The sequence below is a fragment of the Rhodnius prolixus genome, unplaced genomic scaffold, assembly GCF_049639745.1.
Source record: "Rhodnius prolixus isolate KJV_2025 unplaced genomic scaffold, Rpr scaffold_9, whole genome shotgun sequence".
NCBI classification, from domain to species: domain Eukaryota; kingdom Metazoa; phylum Arthropoda; class Insecta; order Hemiptera; family Reduviidae; genus Rhodnius; species Rhodnius prolixus.
The window spans coordinates 4825902-4844294 of record NW_027411604.1 but is presented as its reverse complement, the minus strand read 5'-3'; the positions used below and the strand labels follow the sequence as shown (position 1 = coordinate 4844294).

General features: G+C 34.3%; 1 protein-coding gene across 5 annotated transcripts in view; it reads left to right on the top strand.

The window, feature by feature from the left end:
- LOC141454773 (uncharacterized) overlaps nt 1-18393 on the top strand; it is a 309424-nt gene that overhangs the window by 89272 nt on the left and 201759 nt on the right. Inside the window, exon 1 of one of the 5 annotated variants that reach the window (XM_074129361.1) lies at nt 1881-2111. The exons of 3 other annotated variants lie outside the window; for them this stretch is intronic. The gene's annotated coding sequence lies outside the window, so the exon portion shown is untranslated. Of the gene's footprint in view, nt 1-1880; nt 2180-18393 lie in introns of those variants that run through there. One more of the 5 variants, XM_074129360.1, reaches the window with a different exon arrangement.

Below are 18393 nucleotides of genomic sequence, written 5' to 3'. Positions count from 1 at the left end.
TACCTCAACCAAATTTTTACATAATCATTTGGATTAAATAATTTTCATTTTTATAAATAGGAGATTTGCTAGATTTTCTATTAATATTCTATTTCTTTGTTCCTTTAAAGTAATATTCATATTACTAAATCCTCGCTCGCACTCTGCCGAACTGAAAGGAATAGTATTTAGTATATCGAATTAAAATGTGTAAATCTTCAGGAATTTCTTTGCCTCCATTATTAATATAATCTCTAAACGCGTTGATAGATCGCGTCGTTGATATTAAATTAAATCTGGTGCATAAAGACTCGGATTTCATTTTCTCCATAGTCAGCTTCAATATCTGTTGGATCTAATACTCGAAATACATTTATTAAATTACTTTACGGTCATCATGCAATGCAATAATAACCACATACAAGACTTACATTTACATAAATTAGAGAATTCAGAGCTCTGGATCTGACCTCCAAGCGACCAGATGTAGAAAATTGTAGCTAAAGGATCAAAGAATTCATTACGATAAGCGAGGACTGTGACGCATCGCGCGCGCGGTGGAGAGGGAAGCGCCGCCATTTTGAGATCATTTTGCTGCGTATTTTCAACTTTGTACAACTTTTGACTCGGAGAAGCTACGATGTTCTTTTAAGTTGTAATCGTCTGCTGTCGTCATAATCTATTGATTGTGCATAAAACCTTAGTGTAAAATAGTGACAGTGAATATAATAAGGTGTTAGAATAAAAAAATATTATCAAAAATATATAATGTCGGCCTATTACGCGTCGAAAAGCCAAAACCAAATACCAAGAGATCGTATACGGTTGGAAAGGGCTTCTGAAGAACAATCGAATGGTAATAATAAAACACCATATGACCGAGTCAAGCTGTGCCGGGAACGTAAAAGAATGAATGCGACCGAGCGGATCAACGACGGTGTCCAGTACATCTGCAGCTGGGGCGGTTGAAATTATGCAAGTGGATGATGTAATCGCTTTTACATCGACAACGGACTGTATAGGCATAGATTGTGTTCGATCGTCGATTATGAAGACACATTGTTTCATCCTAAATACATGAATAAAAATATTTTATATAAATGATATAACCCGTTACGTAAACGTATTCACGTACAACACACGGCCGTGTCCATGACGCAGCCACAGTTTTTTTTTTTTTTACTTAATTTTATTTTTTCTAATATATCAACCAATTTTCGTTAGAACAGAAATCATCTTTAGTTCCAAGAACACGTTCCTGTCCAAAAAAGAAGTACTGGAACGAGACCACTGCTTGGAACTGTCCTGGGACAAGAAAATATTTAGAATTAAGTCTGTGGAGCTTTAATTTGGAGCTTTAAAGCTGTGAAGCTTTACTGTGAATATTTCTGAAGAGAGATGTGTAGATTCCTTCTTTTAAATATGACTTGTAATGTTCCGGAAGTTTATTAAAGAATTTTGTTTTTCGTGTTAGAACTTGGAGAAAATTAGAACAGGAAGTTGAGTGACTTGTTATTTCTAGTTTTTCCCAGTTTTTGAGCTCCATTTTGTTCAGCCTCCAATGCCTTCTATATCTTACTCTCGTCAGCCAGATCATACTCTTCTCCAATTTTACGGCTTTCCTTCAACACACGTTTTATTAGTTTTTTGTTTGTAATTAAAGGTTTTTTTTTTTTGTCACATCTCTGAATTGGAGGGGGAAGACACGTAATTCAGTCCAGTGCGGTTTATGTTTGTCTGTATGTGTTTACTGTTTACTATAGAATGTGTCTATGTATTGTGATTTGATTAGTAAGGGTGTCGAGCATGCGCCTTTACAATGGTTTATACTTGGCCCGTGTGTATGTATGTGAAGAGCTCCTGGCGCTCCCTTTACCATCTTTAGTATTTTACCATCCCCACCTATGTACACCGCTGTCTGGCTAAGGTACTACACGGAGCGACCGCCAGTAGCGGTACTGGAGCCAAACTTGGCCAACCAACGGCAGTGTCGGTTGTACCTTCCAACAGTGAACGTCGCGCGATTTTGCTGCACTATAAAACAAGAAAAAAAAAATTAATTTTAATTAAATATATATTTTTTAATTAAAACTATAAACCGCAAAAATTATCGTTATTAAAAATTAATAAAGGTAAAAATTAATATAAAACATAAACTTTTTGAAAATAAGTCTTCAATACTTTGTCGATCGTAAAATTTGTAAGTAGATACAAAACAATTAAATTTATATTTTGATTGATTTAATAATTGATTTATTTTTTAAATGTTCGTTGATTAGAATTTTTAATTGAAAAGATTTTTTTTTAAATTAATTATTATCACAATGAAAGGGTTAAAATTTGTGATTAAAGTTTCGCCCTTATTAATTAAAGTCAAGCTTTATTTCCTTCCCTTATTTTCTTTGCCTTCAAGTTCTTTTTTTAAAGCTTGAACTTAATAATTAAAGTAAATGAGTTCTACTGCATTTTATTTCTATTTATTTTACTCTTCTTTTAACTACTTGTAAAGAAGTCCTTTATTTACTTTGGTGTAATTCCTTACAGGAAGGAAAATCTCTGCTACAGGGGGGAAAAAATAAACTATTTAAAAAAAAGAGGCTTATACAAGGAATAAAATGCGGAGAGAAAGGTGATTTAGCCCTAGAACCCAGGGTTTAATAAAAAAGGAAGAAGGGAGATTTAAAATGTACAAGGAATCGCCCGGTAATCCCATTACGTCTAAAAAAAAAAGTCCTTTACTGAGTTAATGCTTAATGTTGAAGTAACTACCGGATCTTCCCCCCCTCTCCTCACCCTTACAAAACATACCCTTTTTAACGTACTTAAGGCAAAAAAACACACCCAACTCAAATAGCTTCCTCCTGTCATTACTTCTTTCTGGGAAATAAGAAAAACATACAGAAGAAAGAAAATAGGAAAAACGTTTTTATGAGTTTCTGTAGTTAGTAGGATACTGCGACTGAAATAGGATGGAACTTACGCTCAAGGGCATCGTATAAACATCTTGGTCGTACACTTAGAAGAATTGAAATTAGTTTTTGGTTTAATAGAAATGAGTTTTCCTTTTTCCTATCTGGGCAATTTTCATTTCCACTTTTTTTTTTTTTTTTAAAAAAAAAAGGTAATCCAATTTTTCCTTTTTCATTTTTTAAATAATTTTAATTTTTTTTAAAAAATACGCGAAACTTTTCTCACTCAATTTCCAACAGATGTTCAAATTTTCTCACCTAACTCGAAAATTTAACAACAAACTTTTACTTTTCCCCATGAACATTTCATTTGCACAAAAAAAAAGCGTAGAGTATCCTTGAAATAGATAAATGAAAACCTCAACATCACATTTTTGGAAACTCTTTTAAAATCAATTTTCGTGATAAAATTAAAATTGATTATATGAAAAATCCGTCAAAGTTATCCTATTTCTAGGGGCACCTCAAAAACGAGCATTTTCTAGTGAAAACAAAATTTAGAATTTCCTTAATTTTGGGAAATTTTCTTTGTGCCGCTAAAACTATATTACTACACATACTGACAGACAGAACCATGTCAAATAAGATAGAAACGCCAAACTATAACATTAATTTTTGTTAAAACTATTTGTTTTTCTTCCTAAGGGGGATTTTGGAACATTTTTTAGTTAAATAATTTAGTCAATTTTTTTTAATTAAACGGAAATATCCCATGATATGGTTGCCTAACTACTCTTCTTGTCCTGATTGCTCTTAATCGATTCCTGGGAATATGTTTCAATTCAAAAGGGAATCGAAAGAACTGTTTTTGGAGAAAATCACAAAAGAAAAGGAAAATCGATTCAGTAATCGTTCAAGGATTTTCTCCCCCCCCCAAAAAACGAAGTTTCAAATAGATGTTGCCAATCTACATCAGGTACAATGATAATTGAAAGCAAATGTTTGGAATAAATTAAGTGGAAATCATATTTTTCGTATTTATTAGAAATTGAAATAAGAAATTTCAGTTAGATGCAACTTACGGTACCGCTTACTTCTTGTCCGTATTTTATTAAGAGTCCTATCCCTCCAAAAGTAGCTCGTTGTAATTTTCTTGTTTTTCAGCGTAGAATTGACAAACAAACATATGCAAACTTTTTTTTCAAAAAAAAAACAACTTATTTGTACTTACCGAAACCTTAAAAGCAAGTTCGGTTGAGAAAACTTATTTTATTTTTCTGAAAATTTTATTTTCATTGAAAATAGTAAAGTAATTGCCTATTTTTCCAGGCGGGCTTTACGTCCAACTACCAAATTAGGTGCCGTGGACGGAGGCGTCTAGCAAACATACTTTACTGATAAATTTCTTTTATTAACCATTAAAGGTATAGACAGGGGAATATAGCCTAGTACCGCAATACGTCTTAGCTTTGCGGGTCTAGCCTCTAACCGCTCGGCTATCGTGGCGACTAGCAAACATACTTTACTGCAAATTTCTCATATTAACCATTAAAGGTATAGACCGGGGAATATAGCCTAGTACCGCAATACATCTTAGCTTTGCGGGTCTAGCCTCTAACCGCTCGGTTACCGCGGCGACTAGCAAACATACTTTACTGCAAATTTCTCATATTAACCATTAAAGGTATAGACCGGGGAATATAGCCTAGTACCGCTATACATCATAGCTTTGCAGGTCTCGTCTCTAACCGCTCGGCTACCGTGGTGCCTTAATTTTAATTGGAAATAGCAACTTAAATTTTGGTCGCACTTAAGAGATCATAAAAAAAGAGTTGCTGAAAGTACAAATTTAGAAATAACATAACGCGATCACCAAAACGTCCCCTTATACAGCGTTAGAAACGTGTACTATCATAAAAAAAGGGGGACTTTTCCGTTAAACGTTTTATAGTCATGTTCGTCGTTAGTTTTTAAGAATTCAACTAAAGTAAGATGGAAACGATGCGCGCTTGAGATCGTAACTGTCTTTGTCATAACTGTTATTAGAAAGAAGTATAACCGCGGTTAAAGTGCTTTTCTTTTATTACCAGCCCAGTTTTAAATTACTTTTTAAAATTCTATTTATTTCCTTTAAAAACTTAACCCAGTTTTTCATTTTTCTTTCCTTTTATGACATCATTCAAATTAATTCAAAATAAATGTTATTTATTAGTAGAAGGTCTTACATTCATCTTTATTGCGCCAATTAAAAATAAATAATTCATTCATAAAACTGTTATTCCTACAACTTTCGCTTACAAAACATTCTTAGTGTTTTAATTCATTTTAAAGGCGCCCCAGTAACCGAGCGGCGGTTAGAGGCTAGACCCGCAAAGCTACGATGTATTGCGGTACTAAGCTATATTCCCCCGGTCTATACCTTTAATGGTTAATATGAGAAATTTGCAGTAAAGTATGTTTGCTAGTCACCACGATAGCCGAGCGGTTAGAGGCTAGACCCGCAAAGCTAAGATGTATTGCGGTACTAGGCTATATTCCCCGGTCTATATCTTTAATGGTTAATATGAGAAATTTGCAGTAAAGTATGTTTGCTAGTCGCCACGGTAGCCGAGCGGTTAGAGGCTAGACCCGCAAAGCTACGATGTATTGCGGTACTAGGCTATATTCCCCGGTCTATATCTTTAATGGTTAATATGAGAAATTTGCAGTAAAGTATGTTTGCTAGTCGCCACGGTAGCCGAGCGGTTAGAGGCTAGACCCGCAAAGCTAAGATGTATTGCGGTACTAGGCTATATCCCCCCGGTCTATACCTTTAATGGTTAATATGAGAAATTTACAGTAAAGTATGTTTGCTAGTCGCCACGGTAGCTGAGCGGTTAGAGGCTAGACCCGCAAAGCTAAGATGTATTGCGGTACTAGACTATATTCCCCGGTCTATACCTTTAATGGTTAATATGAGAAATTTGCAGTAAACTATGTTTGCTAGTCGCCACGATAGCCGAGCGGTTGGAGGCTAGTCCCGCAAAGCTAAGATGTATTGCGGTACTAGTCTATACTATATTCCCCAGTCTATACCTTTAAGTGTTAATAAGAGAATTTAACAGTGTAGTATGATTGGCTAGACGCCTCCGATCTGTGCCTGCAATGTGTATACGTAGTTGAATTTAAATCCCAAAAATCGATTCGATTTTATCGAAAAATCGAAAAGTGGTAACGCCGGTTGGCAAATGTTGTCAATAAAACTTATTACCATTCTGGAATCGATTCAAAACTTTCGATTATTTTATGTTCTTGAGTTATTTTGTGCTGCTGGACAAGAAAACTGATATTTCTTGTGATATTTGTAAATTCTATACTACAATCGCAACATCTTATCTCACTTATTTGTGTAAGAGATGGTTTAAATCTCTTTTATCGCTCTTCTTATTGTTTTAATTCATAAGATTTTAGAAGATTTTTTTTTCACAATATTTAATTTTTTTTAATTTAATAAATTTTAGTTATTATTCGGTACGACTTTTTCGTTTTTCTGTACTTTTCTAGGTAGGCTGAAAGAGAATTTCCCTTGAACATAGAAATCCCCATTCTTTAGGCCTGTCACTTAAAGATGTATCGTTTTCTTAGGGTATATTGATTTCAACAGAATATTGGGATGGACTATGACGTCACGTTTTCCTTTTACAACGTTTCTTTTAATCGTAAACGTACTAATATTGGAAGGAACGAAACTACGTACAAACTTCCGTGTTAGCTGAAATTCAATGTTTCAGGAAAATTTTAAATACGTCAATTGCAGGCAATTTTATTTTACCTCCAAGATGACCAACCCCCTCCAAAAAAGAACTTAAATAATTTTTAAAAAAAGTTCTGTACTTTTTTATCAAAGCTCATAAGAAAAAAGAAAAGTTTGCGCAGAAATTGCGCGGAGCAAAAAAAATTCGAATTTTTATTGAATTAAATAATTTTCCTTTTATTTGTGTTTAAATGAGTAAAATCGTTACTTTACGTTTTATTTTTCTCTTTAAGCATTTTCACAGCTTTTCCTACATTTTTAATATACTGAAAATAAAATAAAATCCAATCAAATTGGGATGCGAACGGGGAAAAGAAACTATAAATTTTCCTAATAAAATAAATGTATTAAAAAGAAAATTACTATATAGGTACTAACTGGCCGGAAGTGCTTTTATTTATTTATTTTAAGTTCTTTGTACTTAAATTATTGAAAAAAATAAAAAGAAAAGCGTAATAAAAAATCCTGGAATAAAATGGAAAAATTAAAAAACAAAAAAGTGAATATAAATGTCGGAGTCAATATAACTTTATTATTTACCATAAAATAAATGACTATAACTTTATTTTATTATGCATGAATTGATGTAGGTTATTTATTGTTTGGAATTTTTTATGTATACTAAATTAAAAATTTTAAAAAATAAATAAATAAATATTTGCTGTTTTTTTTTGGGGGGGGGGGGGTTATTTTATTTTGGTGATTCAATTATTTATCTATATTTTGTCATAATACCGGAAATACGAGTTCCGTTGAATACGTGGGGAAAAACAAAATAGAAGATTTTTTTAGGCATAGTTGTGTGTTTTTTGGTCCAGCAGGAAATCTCAGAATAAAATCAAAGTTAAACGCCGTATTCCGTTTTCTGGATTCTACTTTTCCTCTTTACGAAGTTCTGAAACAAAAAAAAATTAATCAACCACTGTCTTGTTGTTTTTTTTTGGGGGGGGGCTTTTTTTTGGGCATTGGCTTTCGCCATACAGCCAGGCATTGTCTAGGTATGCAGCCAGCATCGTCTAGTTCAAGGGGTCGGCAACCTGCGGCTCTTTTATCCAAATTATGTGGCTCTTCAGCCTGTCCAAAATATATTGTATATTTCAATTTTATTGGAACAAATGACAATTTCATTTATTAAAGTAAATATTTTTTTTTTTCAAAAAGAATTTTAAATGTTATAGGTTAGTAATTTGAATAGAATTATTTTTAAATAAAGTACATAATTATATAAGACTGCCGCCGTTTCAATCAAACACAGGTTAAGTTATTATTTATTTGTTTATTTACTTTGCAATATATGAAAATAAATATATAAAACTTTTATTGAATTTCATAAAATAATAATTTGTGTATACAAATGATCTACAGAGTTGTTCACATTATCATCCTTGCGGCTCTTGGTAAGATATATTAAAATAATTTAAAAAGAGAAATGGCTCTCTACTTGAAATAGGTTGCCGACCCCTGATCTAGGTGCTCATCACTAGAATATCACTCACTCTCCATTCTTACCTAGAAATACATTCGCTTCACTCATTCATCCCTCTACTGTATACAACTATTTACATAAACCTTACAACTAATGGATGCATCAGTACTCTTTATTCCTGCCATCCTTATAGCTTAACCGAAATTAAAATCACCGTAATCCTTTTGTAATCATTTTCTTGCATTCATTCTAATTCAGCTATAACTTTTAAATACAATACATTCATATTTCATTGCTAGCTCTGCTACAGATTTAAGCACATTGGTGGAGAATATTAACATCTATGTGCTTAAATCTATAGATCCATCTTAATTCCGGTCCTTCGGTTGTCCCATCTGTCATGGCTTTCGGCAGAAATATCTCCTGTCAAGAAATCGCTTCTGGCCCAATTAACGGCCTAAACGCATCTATCTTGAGTGTTCTTTCGCAGAAGTCTTTTACTTTTCCTGGGTGATGTAGATTAGATTAGACTAGGGCGGCCTCAAGGCTTACGCCACTGCGACCGCTTTGGGTCTCCCCTAACTTTAAAGCTCACCCTCCAGACCTGCCCTTTTATTCAGACTCTTAATGCTGGAGAGCGACTCTTGGGTAAAGCTCCACAGGCCTTGGTTTTTCCTCCCCGAGAAGTAACATCCTTAGCCATACGAGCCCCCTCACACTGACAGAACACGTGTAGTACCGTTTCCTCCTCTTCCTGACAGAACCTACAGAGGCTATCATCTGCCAGGCCCATGCGATGCATGTGTTTTCTGAGTCTGCAGTGTCCAACCTGGGTGATGTAAGTCTATGGACATCACCACAAGCAACCGCAAGCACAGCGGCTTCTGGAACAGTTTTTCTCATCGACCTCTGACTTATAATTATTACTGTTGCAGCCAATAAGAAGTAACAATTATATATACGAGTAGTAATTTACAATTTTCTCAAATTATAACAAGAAAAAGGAATGGAAAATTAAAAAAAGAAAAACTGTAGCTATATTTTAAATGCAGAGAAAGTGTAATTTGTATAGAGTAATCTATAAGGGGGCCTCTGAGTACCCACTTGAATCGCGCGGAGGAGGGGTGGTAGGAGAATCGGCTCAGCTCGTTAGTGTGAAAAGTCGTTAGCAAAACGCCGGCGGAGGGCGAGAAAAAAAAGAAAAAAGACTTCTCGGATTTGCCTTCTAGATAAGGAGTTTTCAAATTGTTAAATCACCAATTAAAAAAAAAGAAAAACTAAGTTTGTAGTCTTAATTTGATTGGTTAGAAGTTTCAGCTTAATAATAAATATGGGGCAACTTTTAATTTTTTTTCAAATAGAATTGCAAAAATTTTCGTCGCAATGATTCAGACTTTTCCTAATTTTATTTTATTTTATTTGAGTGGGGGGACAGGCAGATGGAAAATTATCAGTTACCAGAATTGTACGAATTATAGTGGGTAATAAGAATACGATTACGTGTTTCTCTGTTAGGATTTAATCGGCTAGATCAAGAGCAGTATGTTTCGCAACAATTGATTTTACATCATCTTATATAGGCTCTAAATTTATTTGATTTTGTTGATTTAATTGTTGATTTTATTTTTTTTTAAAAATAAACCCACTTTAATTTCTAAAGTAATCTATCGCCATGAACCTCTCACACACCACAAATAATAGCCAAAAAATAAATTGAGTTAATGACGTAATCTTTATTAAAAAAGAAGGCCGTGCTCGTATTTGAGATTATTAATGTTACAAACCACAATAGCGCCTCCTGTGTGTTGTGAGCACAAACATTTCCAAGGCTACAAATTATTCAATTAACGTCTTGTTTAGCGCACGTTTTTTTTGACGAAGCTATTTAAGCTAGTAGTTCCTCTGGCGAGCAATGTGATGTACGTATTAGCTAGTTTGTTTAGTGAGTTCCCCATATCTTTATTATCAAAAATACCAATTATGATTGTCATAATGAGAAACTAGTTAAGAGATTTATGAAGGGATATGAAGTTCCCTTATAGGAATTCCGTATAGGAAACTATACGGTTTCCTGTATTAAAACTGTCCGGTAGGACAGTTGTATAAGGGTTGATCGTCAAAAAGTGCACGAAAAAGCGTAACGTTGAAAAAGACCCAACTTTGACAATTTTTTTCTCTTTTTCTACTAAAGATAAAATTCCCAAATTTTCTTTAAAATAGTTACAAAACATTTGATACATTTTTTCATTTTGAAAACAATTTGATATTCCGGAAAAAGGTGCCACCACCTCAAAACAAGATCAGCTTACTTAAAAAGTACCAACTTACCAAAAATTAATTTCTCACTTTATTTGAGAAATTGCTCGAATTTGCTAGGTTTTTTTTTTTAAGGCAGTTCTGGGGTAAAGGTAAAGGTGATAAGCATGTCTTTAAAGGTTCTTTGAAATTTAAAGTATGACCTCATTATTTTTATAGTACAAATTATGTTAATTAAATATCAAATTTGCGGATAATCGATTCTGCGGAATTTTTATTTTTATCGTTCATTTCGTACAAACTCTCTTTACTTTAAAGAAAAATTTTATTTCCGTAAATTGCCGGAAGAGGAAGCGAGTTTTCCATAAAATTTTGTTTTCCTCTTATAGAATTCTGATAAAATAAAATTCCACCATACTTGTTTGTTTTTCACTGAAAATTATTAGTTTATAAAATTAATAAACTTTTATTAACTGTTTGGTTTCATTTTCCAATAGGTCACGTCTACAGAACACCCTTCTGACCCATGGGTATTCAGGTTACTGCTGTATTCTAGGGTACCTAGAACAGCAGCTCTAGATTGAAAGCAGGTGGTGATAAAACGGAAGTTATAGCTCGGTTAACAAGTTTTAGGTGGTCTTTTCTTTTTTTTATTGAGTTAGGATCCTCCTCTCTTAGGGTAGTCCAGGGTCTTTGCAGATTTAGAAATCTAAATTCGGTCATTAAATGGGTTTATATCAGAGAACCATTAGTGAAATATTTGCCTATACGTCCCTTCCTACATAAATTCTACATTATTTATTTATTTTTTTAATTAATTTAAATATAAAAAAAAGATAAAATTAAAGTGATCACGCCTATTTTTACTGGCTTAACGTCCACCAATTAGGTGCCATGGACCTAACAAATAAAAATTGACTACACGCAGTATTCTAAGTGGGGATCTCCCACTTACTAGGCCAGGCTTCATAACCACTACATCTTCCTTTAATTAGTAGTAAGTAGTAGTAATCGCCTATTTTTTTCAGGCGGGGCTTAACGTACAACTACCAATTAGGTGTCGTGGACGGAGGCGATTAGCAAACATACTTTACTGTAAACTTCTTTTATTAACCATTAAATAAAATCCAAGGCCCTAAGACCGGGAATCGAACCCAGTACCACAATACATATTAGCTTCGCAGGTCTCGCCTCTAACCGCTCCACTACCGTGGCGCCTTCTTCCTTTAATTAAATATATATAAAGGTGCCATCAGAGGGTGCTGACGACAACTCTACCCAACCTGAATGTTAGGTTACACTCTCGGAAGATTTAGCGTCACTTTGGACTGTTGACATTATATAGTTCTTTAGAGTGTTTTCATAGTGTTCAGTGACGGTAACATATAGACTAGTAATTTAAAATACTAAACACTCTAACGAACTACATGTAATGTCAAAAGTCCAAAGTGACGCTAAATCCAAAGGGACTGTAACCTAAGATTCAGGTTGTGTAGAGTTGTCGTCAGCACCCTCTGATGGCACCTTTACATATACAGGGTGACCATGGTTACAGGCTCCACCCACTTTTTTTTTTTAAATGACGGGAAATTTCGAAAAAATAAAAAACACGTATTTAATCATTTTTAGTCTAGTTTATTTTCAATGATTGACCCATTTTTTTAAACCCCTGTATCTCGAGATACAGCATCCAACTTTTGTTTTTCAAATGGAACGTTATATTTTTTGTTGCATATTTTTATAGTTTTTGAGCTCCTAAAAAAAACAAAAAAACATTTTTTGAAATTGGTTAGGTTTTTCAAAAGTTATGGTAATTTAAAATATGTAAAACAAATTTCAGTTTGCTGTCAAAATTACGTTATTTTTTTTAAAAGAATCTGTTCAAACTGGGCACAACCAACGGATAGGCAAGCCAAAACTCTGGACTCCCACACTCTGCTTGTAGCAGCACTCATGGTGGCGAAGTCAAGATCTAGGCAGGCTAGAGTTATTAAAAGTGGGTGGAGCATATAACTCTGGTCACCCTGTATATAAAAAGCAGAAAAGCAAAACAATACCTATTTTTCTTGGCAGGTATTACATCAAATTAGGTGTCCTGGACGTAGGCGAACTAGTAAACGTTTTAGGGACGCATCAATTGCCAAGGTAATTTAGCGCCTTTAAAGTTGCCCTAGGGATCTAGCTGTAGCGTTGTCCCACTCACTTTGATCTCAGGTTAATTAGATTATCCTAGTAATTAGTTACCATTCTGCCCAATAAATACAGTCGTTATTCAAATTGGCACATTCAGAACAATTTTAGCCTTTTTTGGATCCGCATTTACTTAGACTTTCTATAAACTTAATGTAAATACAATAGATTGCAATCATTTTGCTAGGAAATTTCGATTTAAGGCGATTTCGGTAAATGGATCCACAATGTTCTGTTTCCCAAAAACTCCTCTCGCAAAGTATGATTACAGTTTAATGTAAGATCGCTACAAACTGTAATGCTAATAAACTTCAAAAAAAATTCTTAGTGTCCAAGAAATGTTGAGCCTTAATTTTAAGAACCCTACTGAGAATGTATTTTTAGGGCAACCTTAAAATTCTATGTATTTACTTTAATAAATTTTGTAGCAGAAATAATCTTTTTAAAATGGTTGAAATTATATTTGAAGGTCAAATTTGCCAGTGCTTCTCCCAAGTTTTATATAGTTTAAATACCTATCTAAGGGAGTTCTCCCGTAATTTTTGCATCTTTTTTTTTAGAGGATATGATAGCACAGTTGTGGTCGGTCCTTTTCTTTTTACAAAAGTTTTTTATTAAAATAATGGCAGTGTGTTTTGGTGTTAGTTTAAAGTTGGACGTCAGAACGAGATTAGCTTAGGTTAGGAAGTCTTTAATTAAAGTGTAAGGTTATAAGGGTAAAAGTAAACAGTTTTGGTCAGGTTAGTTAGGTGTGCCATTATTAGAAATAATCTACAGTTTTTAATACACTAAAGTATAACATCGAAATAACCTCTCCCTCATAATAACGACAGATTCACTTTCGTTCCATTATTCAGTGTTTTATGAAAGTACGAGCCTGGGACACAATTATTTTGGGCGGAGATCAAAATACTGAGATAAAGCTGGTAATTAGGTGTATCTTTATTGGTTAACTTTTTCTTCCATTTTTTTTTTAATTATTACCCAATATTGCAGCTTCTCTTGCAGGTAGATGTTATTATATTAACTTAGCACAGCGTGACTTCATTTTCTTGGCCTAATTCGTAGGTCAATCAAACGTTTTTATAGAGAAACTTTGTGCAAGTAAAGTAATGCCAGTTCTTTCAGGCGGGCTTTACGTCTAACTATTAGGTGTCGTGGACAGAGGCGATTAGCAAACATACTTTACTGCAAATTTATCATATTAACCATTAGACCAGGGAATATAGCCTAGTTCCGCAATGCATCTTAGCTTTGCGGGTCTAGCCTCTAACCGCTCGACTATTGTGGATGCGATATGTCCCCAGCATACCTAAATCGTCGTATGAGTTAGCCATCAGTAAATTCAATACGCTAGGTCAGCTTAGGGATTGTGTTCTCTCGTTACGGATATCAGTAATTGTGGATTTTTTTTTTTTATCAAACTAAATTTGGGCATAAAAATTTAACCCTCCAATATAATATGTAGGACATTATATTCAAATGGACCTTTTTAGAGAAAAGCCTCTCCACTCCTTTCTCGTCCTTAATAGAATTTTCCTGGGAAATTCTTTCCAATAAAAGTCAAAGCAACAAATCTTGGGAAAATCTTGAAATAGTGAAACAAAACTGGAAGAAGTTGGTATTTGATAAATGATAAAGAGAAATAAATACAAGTGGGATGACGTTAAGAAGTAAGAAGATGGCAGGGCTTAAGTCTTCGAGAAGGATTGCATGGGATTGTTCTGGAAGAAAGGGCTTAAAGTGGACTAAAGTAGGCAGATAATTTGCCATGGAATTTAGTATAGCGTAATTGGGCTAGGTTTGGATTCGTACAGGAATGTGGATGGTACAGGTTGTAGACGTAGAATGGAGCATTTACTTTAAAGTTCTTACGATTTTGGCTTGGACAGTTTGTATTCGAAGGAGATTGGATCGTTTTGGCTGTCCCGTAAAGTTCGAGTCACTATGTCCATTGTAGGGACACTAGTAAGGCAATGTGCCGTGTTCCTTTATTCCTTAGTGTTAGTTTGGAGAGCCTGTCGAATAGTCGTTTGGCTATTTTGTATTTGAAGCTAAAGTATTTCCTTTTTAGTTGATTTTGAAGGTGTCGTGGACGGAGGTGATTAGCAAACATACTTAACTGTAAATTTCTTTTATTAACCATTAAAGGTATAGACCGGGGAATATAGCCTAGTACCGCAATACATCTTAGCTTTGCGGGTCTATCCTCTAACCGCTCGGCTACCGTGGCGACTAGCAAACATACTTTACTGCAAATTTCTTTTATTAACCATTAAAGGTATAGACCGGTAATATAGCCTAGCACCGCAATACATCTTAGCTTTGCAGGTCTAACCTCTAACCGTTCGCTACCGTGGCGACTAGCAAACATACTTTACTGCAAATTTCTTTTATTAACCATTAAAGGTATAGACCGGTAATATAGCCTAGCACCGCAATACATCTTAGCTTTGCAGGTCTAACCTCTAACCGTTCGCTACCGTGGCGACTAGCAAACATACTTTACTGTAAATTTCTCATATCAACCCATTAAAGGTATAGGCCGGGGAATATAGCCTAGTACCGCAATACATCTTAGCTTTGCGGGTCTAGCCTCCAACCGCTCGGCTACCGTGGCGACTAGCAAACATACTTTACTGTAAATTTCTAATATCAACCCATTAAAGGTATAGGCCGGGGAATATAGCCTAGTTCCCCTAATACATATTAGCTTTGCGGGTCTACCCTCTTACTCTAGTGAGCCGTTTGTCCAGTTAAAGTCCCCGACATTACACTTCAATTTCACAAAGGTGAGAAGATTATTGAGGTATAAAGGTGGGCGAAGTTTGGCGATGTAATCTGAACACTATGTATTTAGATTTTTCTTCGATAAACCTTGATCCTCCATTGGCGGAGAGCCCAGGGTTCATGGAGTTGAAGGTAAACTGTGCTAGAATAAAAAATTGAATAGTACAAGCGAGAAAATAATTAAATAAGGGCTAAAAAAAAAAGGGATTTGCTAAATTGAAAATCTTTCTACTTTGTAAAGAATATAATTTTAATCGTAAACTTGTGCTGCAGAGAGCCTTACATCAGAATTAGCGACGAGAGTTGTGCGTTAAGGAGATAAATCATTGGTACATTGTGCACGTAATTTTCCACCCTTAGTAGCATGTTAAAGTATTACTTTAGAAATCTGATGGCGTTTTCCCCCCACTCCACTGAATAATTTTCTATCTTAACTTTTCTTTTGATAAAGTATTCCTTGTAATAATTACCATATTTAGTAGATTTTTTTAATTTTTTTTTTTCTTACATCGTATTAAAATTTCACTAATGGGTTTAAATTTCATTCCTGTTAAAGTTATTGTTGGCGTACCCACAAGAACGCATACACCAAACCATTTTACAATGTCGCAATGATAAGAAATGCATTTTAAAAAAAACTATTAACTTGGAAATTACATGCGGATTTCCGGTCCTGCTTACTCCAACAGAGATTACGAGTAGTTATCTTTTAGTTTAAAGTTGCACCCTTCTTTTCCTCTATAAAAGAAATAGTGGTGCAATTTTAAGTAGTCACCGGAAGTATCCCATTTTTGTTGAGGTTTTTTGAGTCCAAAGTAGTTTTTTTTAACAGCTGTTTGTGTGTGTTTTTTTAATTATCCATTCCAACTCAAAAACAGAAACTCAAAACTTGGAAAAAAAAGCTTCAATCCCGCATATACCCTTAGATGTTGATGCGCCTAAAATTAAAAATTAAAAAAAATATATATATAAGTTGTTTTTCATTGGGGAAAAACTATTTTTAAAAATGCAACTTTATTTGAATTACAAGAATATACCGGACTGCATTAATTATCAAAACAGTACAGCAGACTCTAAGGTGCTGAATACGACAGAGAACTGCCGGAAGTGACCTGGTTTAGATGAAGAATCCAGAGTGGTGCGTGGCTGCAGTATCTTTTATACTTTTGTTGTTGTGGGCGGCTTGTGATAACAAAGATCTTCTCACGGCTACCGCGTGTGAATCCCGAACTCAGCATGATCTTGACCATAACTTATATATTATATAGCAAAAATATGTGAATTTACTGCTAAAAAAAAAAAGAAGTTTTTCTTTTAAATTCATAAGAATTCCGAAATACGGAAATAAGATAAAATCCTGAGATGATTTACAAGATTTTCCACTACCTGTTAACCAATTTTTTTGGCAACAATTTTTCTATTTCATATTTCCCAATTTAAGAAGCAAGAAAACTTCTCTAAAAATTTTGCTATGCTTAAATTATAAATTTTATTTAGTAAAGTAAAGTAATTGCCTATTTTTTTCCAGACATTGCTTAACGTCCTACCACCAATTTAGGTGTCGTGGTCGGGGGCGGAAGCTCATACTTTACTATAAACAGTTGTTTTTCTAACAAATAAAAAGTAGCCATAGCGGGATTCGAACCTGGGGATCTCTCCTCACTTACAAAGCCACGAAATTTTAACTTGTTCAAACAAGGTTGTGTTCTAGCGTAGGGCGTGCGTCTTGATTCAATATTGTTTTTATTTAAGTTGGCCTAGATATAGAAGTGATTTTACTAATATATAAGATTGGGACTATCGATTCAATTTTAATAATTGATTAAGAACCAGATTACTTAAACAATCGATACTTATCTTTTGAACTTTCCTTAGGTGTGTTCTTGTTTTATTTTATTTATTTACTTCCCTTTCACTTTTATCTAGAGAGAGGATATTGTTTTTTCATCGGAATTGCAAGTTTCCGGAGTAAGTTTAAACTGATAACTTCGAATAGCTACTTCCGCCTTACAAAAATTGGGCGATTTCACAACTGGAAGAGTTTCTTTTCACCTTTTTGTTCATTTCCTCTGAAAAAGGCTTTGATTATTTCCTTTTGCATTTAGTACACTCACTGTACAACAATAATTACGTGAATAATTTCTCGAGGTAACTTCATTTTTTTTGGAAGGCGGAGACGATTAAGCTTGACTTTAAATTGCCGCAAAATACTAAATAAGATGCTAAAAATTCTCTCGAATGAATTGTCTCTTTCGATTATCTAAGGTTGGTAGTCGTAATTAGCCATTATACTGTCTGTAAGACTCGACGCTACATGCCTCGACTAGGCGCGAGGACATCGAAACGTCGTGGGAGGATTAGTTGTTGAGAAAGATTGGACTAAAGGATTCGTTGGTAGAGGATAGTTTGGGAATGGAATTTTAGGTAAAAAGGTTTTTAGGGTGACAGAGATGAAGGGAATTTTAAGGTCATTGTGGATAGTGTGGTTAGTGACGTAGTAAAGGGACATTGACCTAGGGTGCTTAAGATTTTCGGATTGAAGGGATTTGATACGATAAAGGTTCCAATATTACCTTAAAAATTTCTTTAGATGTACAACGGTCCCGTTTAAGTCTGAACAGAATAACAGCCCTTGTACCTGCTTTTGGGGGTAGCTTTGGAAGCTGTGCGTCTCTTACTTCTTGCTTTAGTTGGAGTAAAACAGAGTCAAGTTTTGTGTGAAATTATTTCTATTTGTACTCTTAGTAAATAAAATGATTCTTGTAATACGAGACACGCACCGGAAGCCTAAGTGTTTGCACACGTATTTATGCGTTTTTTTTTTACAAAAAATATGTACCAGTAGTTTAAATAATATACAGCGTTTCTTCAATCTATCGATTGGTTTTGTATGTCTGTAGACATTTTTGAATTATTTATAAAGTTTATATAAGAAATCGGCTTTTTTTCCGATATAGTACGTTTCTCGTTTCATCATTTATTAATACAACATTAATGAGAATCGGGAACATTAAATCATTAATAACATGGCATAATTAACCTAAAATATT